This window comes from Hordeum vulgare, chromosome 1H (genome assembly GCF_904849725.1).
Source record: "Hordeum vulgare subsp. vulgare chromosome 1H, MorexV3_pseudomolecules_assembly, whole genome shotgun sequence".
In the NCBI taxonomy this organism is placed as follows: domain Eukaryota; kingdom Viridiplantae; phylum Streptophyta; class Magnoliopsida; order Poales; family Poaceae; genus Hordeum; species Hordeum vulgare.
In genome coordinates this window covers 483135894-483141893 of record NC_058518.1, presented here as the reverse complement: position 1 = coordinate 483141893, position 6000 = coordinate 483135894, and positions in this window count along the sequence as shown.

The window sequence follows — 6000 nt, the reverse complement described above, 5'->3', positions numbered from 1 at the left end:
AGGCCGGGAGCACCGGAGGAGGGAGGGCGGCGGGGCGGCGCTGTGTGTTCTCTGCCTCGCCCTTTCCGCTAGTCGGCACTTGGCGTGTGAACCGGTCGGAGCATCTGCGTGGTCTCGTGTGGACGCCATGGCCGCAAGGTGTTCGACGTAATGCCGCCGGCTTCTGACGGTGGCTCGCAGGACCCTGGCGAGAGACTTCTTTCGGTATAGGGGCAAGGTACCGAAAATGTATGGGGGCTTATGGTTCTAACGTGCATCAAGAAGAACTTTACTCCCTGCTTGACCATACAGTGTCTGTCGCTGATCTGCAGACTGCAGGCATTATGAAGGTGCACTTGTCCTCTCATCTTTCTCACATGTTTTTTTTGCCAGTATGCTTCTCATCTTCTATGCACTTGTTTAAGGAATCAGGTGAGAGCACTGAGCACTATGCCCCCTGTTTCTTGTGGCAATTATATGGCCTTTTTTAGTTGATAGGCGATCATATCTATTTAACTTAATTAGAGCCAGTAACGACTCATGTTATGCTATCCCTTTTATTTTCATGCTAAAAGCTGTACCCATTTGGTAAATATATGCACCAGACCACCTGAATGTATTAACCAGAGCAAAGGTTTTATAGGGGCACACAACCATGTGACCTTCTCACTAAGCATGTGAGGAAAGGTATTGCCGGTAAGACATGCCCACGACCTTGTCAGTTTGTTCTTTAAACCTGTGAGTCAAAATAGTGAAGTACTTCCTCCGTCCGGAATTACTTGTCGCCGAAATGGAAAGAAATGGATGTATCTAGAACTAAAATATGTCTAGATACATCTATTTCTATGACAAGTAATTCCAGACGGAGAGAGTATAATACAATACTGCAGGCAACATAGTCCATGTGGTCCACATTCCTGAGCACCTTGGCATTGCCGACATTCCAAATTTTCAAGAAGAGGCACCTGCAGAGATTTTTTTTTTCCGGAACGAGCCTTGGTATTGAGATTGTCCTTGATGGGAAGACACCTGAATACTCCCTCTGTCCCAAAATTCTTGTCTTAGATTCGTTTAGATATGAATGTATCTAGTCACGTTTTAGTATTTAGATATATTCATTTCTAGACAAACCTAAGACAAGAATTTTAGGACGGAGGGAGTATCACAGATGGAGATATATTGGGTGGAGGATCAAGTCGTGTGAGTGGGCTTTGAGGATAAGTTATTGGAGAACACCGGTGACGACGATGAGTGGGTGACAAGGTATCGCCCTCCGACAAAAGGCCATTTTTCTGCAGCCGTTTCAATCTCTAGGATATTGTTGAGAAGGATTGATGTTTTTGCCCACACAAAGGATGACTTCGATCCAGGTGCACCATTTAGGTGGGAAGCTGTGGTGGTGAAGAATTAGAAGGAGAGACGGCCAAGAATTTTTTTTCTCTGAAAAAGTGGAAAACCCCGGTCTCTACGTTGATTGATGCACACAACCATATGTCATTTATTATTAATAACAACAATAAGCATTCAAACAGAATACATTTACTTACAGAAAAAAAGGAAGAAAACCAGAGGCCATCCACATTGGACCTGCCTCACGACTGCATCTCCACAATACCATTTCATTTGCATTCTGCAATCTTTTCTGTCAGAGATCTTCGGAGCTTATTATGTAGATAGGTTTCTTAGTATTGCACTCTTAATATTCTCTACTTCTATATGCTTGGGGATAACTAACGTCTAACGCCCTCCTTTTTATGACTCCCTAGCCAGATTTGCCATCTTATACCGGCACAAGAAATGTATGTAAATGTTCAGTACATCAGGCACAGTTGTGGAACTCCATAAGATGTATGGGCCGTCATGCATATTCGATACCATACTTCCATTCAAACTTCAAACAGCAAGTACATGTGCTGGAAACCTGCATTCCGACTGGTCAATGTGGCTGGGATCTTCGCCGCTATGAGCAGCCACGAGACAACGTATAACAGGAAAAGATTTGAAAAAAACAAAAAGCTTGCACACCACGTCGGAGTGCCATGACATGTCTGAATGCGGCTTGCATAATGTATCAAGTTCTTCCTTTTTCTTTTTTGAGTGAGTGTTAACCACGCTCGTCGCACAGTATAAGACGTCGACCCAAAACCAGCTTATAATTTTACTTGAGGTCTCGATGCGGTACTGAGCGGTGTGTGGTAACACCGAGTCCCGCTCCTCTCGCATTTCAGGCATGTGGCCATGCAGGCTATCTACTACTCCCTTTGTTCCAAAGTAATTGAAGTTCCAGTTTTGTCCTAAATCCTACTTAAAGCAATTGATAAGTATATTTACATCTACAACATCAAATTTATCATTGGATTCTTTATAAAATATAGTTTATATTATATGCATTTGATGTTGTAGATCTTAGCATATTTTTTACTAGACATGGTCAAACTTAAAGAAGTTTGACTTGGGGCAAACTTAGAACTTCAATTAATTTGGAATTAGGTGAGTTCATAGAGGTGTGAGGTCTAATTCGCTTTTGCTTTATAATAGTGGTAGTATGTCTTCTATGAAAAAAATAGCGTGTCAAAATTTGGAGAGGTATTTGTTCTTTTAATTTACATCACATGAAAACACCTCTCATATACATCTAATGTCTTATGCTGTAATTTCAAATGAGTTGTTGTTAAAAATGGATCAAAATGGATCATCCATGCATCCCCTATCTTCAGCCATCTTGCAGCAAACAAGTTGTTGTTAAAAATGGATCAAAATATCCACCCAGCAGTCTGAAATTCTTAAGAAGCATGTTCTCACTGGAGTAACAGCTGCACATTGCTACATGAGAAATGAGTGAGTTGTAATCATGCATTCCACATTGGGAATTCAAAGATTGTTGTTGGCATATCCCATTTTAAAGTATCGTCACATTTATGGTTTGTCAAGATAAAAACTTGTTTTTTTGTCAAGATACCGATAGCACAAATATTTGCAGGTTAAATGCATGTAAAAACTTTAGTTTATCTTGTCCATATAGCTACCGTTGGCATTTTATAACTTAATTCCTACTCGGTGATATGATTCAGAAATGATATGTTACTCATAAGAAAAATATATTTCCCAATAGGTTTTTTCCACCCTTACAGGAGACCGATCGACTAAGTTGTGTGTGAACGATACAAACATATATGATCACACACACAAATGATTATTGCATCAGCTTCTTCCGATCACAATCGGAGTGATCACCCAACCCATTCAATGTTGGCATTTCTTCAAAAATTTGAAGTGATCATTGCTCATGCTGTCAAGCATAGCATATCAAGGAAGACTACAAAGTACCATATACTCTGTCTCATATTAACTATCACTCAAACGAATGTATCTAGCCCTAAAATGCGTTTAGATACATCCATTTTAGCGACAAATATTATGGAATGGAGTATTACCAACAAAATTACAATCTCATATACCCACGCCTTGAAATAGACCTGGTCATGGGCAGCCAAAACCCATCATCCAGACCAGGCTTGGCTTGAATTCTCCGCCCGAAGCTTGGCACGAAAGCCCCCAAAAAATCCAAAATGATCAAAAATGAATTTTTAAAATAAGTATAACATGTTATTTCGTTTTTTATGAAAGGAAGGAATATCCGCGGCATCTGCATCAAATTACTGCATACGACCATTTTATTTTATTATAATATGTTATTTTGTACCTTTAAAAAAAGTATTTTAATCAATGAATGGCACTAGTAATGTGCTTCGGGCCGTGCCAGGCCGTGCTCGGGCTTGGGATCTTGTCAAGTCCAACCCAAAATATCGCACGACTTGGGGAACAAGAAGACAAAATGGTTGTCGTGAGACAAGAGTCGTCCTATTTTAAATTAAACATGTTTTTTCTGTAAAGAAATAGATTACGAAGCGAAATGATTGTCGTGAGGCAAGAGTCGCCCTATTTCAAACTAGACATGCTTTTGCGAAGAAATAGATTATGAAGCGAAATGGTTGTCGTGAGGCCAGAGTCGGCCTTTGTTGTTTCTGCAGGCCGGGGTTAAATTCCTTTTGTTATTATTAACCTTTGTCGTCGTTCCAAACTCCTTCCATATACTACCGGTGGGGAGTATTAGAGTAAAACGAGATTGAATGAAAGTGAATGGACGATTAGTCCTGATTTCTATTGATTCTCAAGTATATAAACATCTGGAAGAGGTGCGAAGAAGAGGTGTCTGTTCAGAGGCATCCCTCCAGAACAGGTGCCTGTTGGCAATAGAGAGAGAGATGAGACACGACTGTTCGGGGTTGGACACATCCCTTGGCTAATTAATCTACTAATTAGTTTCTAACACTCCCCCTTGTACAACACCGCTCCTTGAATGTTTCATCGTTGAAAGCTTCTTGCATATAGATCTTTCATTGTGAGAAATCTTCCAGATAATCTTGAGAGTCTCCCTCAAAAATCCTGTGGGAAAAATATGAGGAGAATAGAGTAGATATGTTGCTAAAACTCCTTCAAACCCAGTGGGAAAAATAAGGAGAAAATGATACAACATATGATGATCATTGTCTCTTGATAACTCATATGAGAAAACCTTTGAAAAAGGAGAAAACTCATTGATAAGTTTAGAGAACAATTAATATGTCTTGAGTACTTCCTTTAAAAACCCCGATAGGGAAAATAGAAAGTATGACATATGATCTTTGAGAATATATTGCCTCATTAAAAACCATTATGAGAAACTTGAGAGAAAACTCATAAGGGAAAAGAGTGCAATCTTACATGCCATTGAAAACTCCTTTAAAACCCAGTGGGAAAAATACAAGGAGAAAATGATATGGCATATAAAGACACTTGTGTTTATATTGTCTTGTTAAAAACCTTTATGAGAAACCATTAGGGGAAAACTCATCAAGGGAAAAATAGTACAGTATATGCAATCTGATGATTGTTAATAGGTTATAGTTTGGGAGATTACTCCCCGTGAACTTTGCAAATATGAAGGACGTCTCATACCAATTCCATTGACATGAACATGAGATTGTGTATAATATGTTGGATTATAACAATATTTTGTTTGCAAATTATTTCCTCAATTTTCTATAATCCGTGAGGATAAGTAATTTCTGAGCAATGTGATTTATGATATTGCTCTTCATATAACCTATAGGTATTGAGTAACACAAGTGGAAGTATCTTGATAAATCAAGTTATGTGATTCTGATGAATCTCAACCACATGATTTTGAGGGTGGTTAACCATTCTACTAAGTTATGCATATTTTGCAATGCCTTTAGATAAAGTAATCATGTTAGAATGACAATTGGAAATAACCATTAAAATCCATTTATATGACTTCCATGTGAAGGCTATTCCAGCAAATTCAATCATTGATATGGCGTCGTTGGGATCAAATAAAGAGCCAATATCATTACATCATATCATGGTCATATCTTCTATTTCCTGATGGAAATATTCAAGATTTACTGTAATCTTCAGATATAAGATGATAGTACTTATATCAACCATATACCTTTTGTTTGGGGTTGCACTCCGAATAAAGATAGCAAATATAGTGTCAGGCCTGACGTAGTTTGCAAGTAACGAGTGCTTTGACATTAGTGAAATATAGAACTTCAGGTCCTAGTATCACTTCATTATCACCCCTAGGTATGAATGGATTTGTACCTTATCAAAGGTAGCATGGCCATACATGTCTTTTGTTGTTATGATATATCCACACTGAACTTCTCGTATATGTTTTGGATATATGTAGACTGATATGTATTCTTTGAGAGAATGCTTAAGTTGTAAACTTAAGCTAAATTTGGTTGAATCCAAATTTTCCGTCTTGAGATGATTTTATGTATGTTTAGGTCTTGTAGAGACATTGATGACGAAATCATCGATATACACAGAGGTGATGTAAAGAAATCAAATTTTGTGATTCCTTTATTTAACACATATACAATTTATCATCCTTTGAGTAATCCTTTGAAGAAGGAACTCATTTAGTCGGTAGTACCATATGATTTCCGA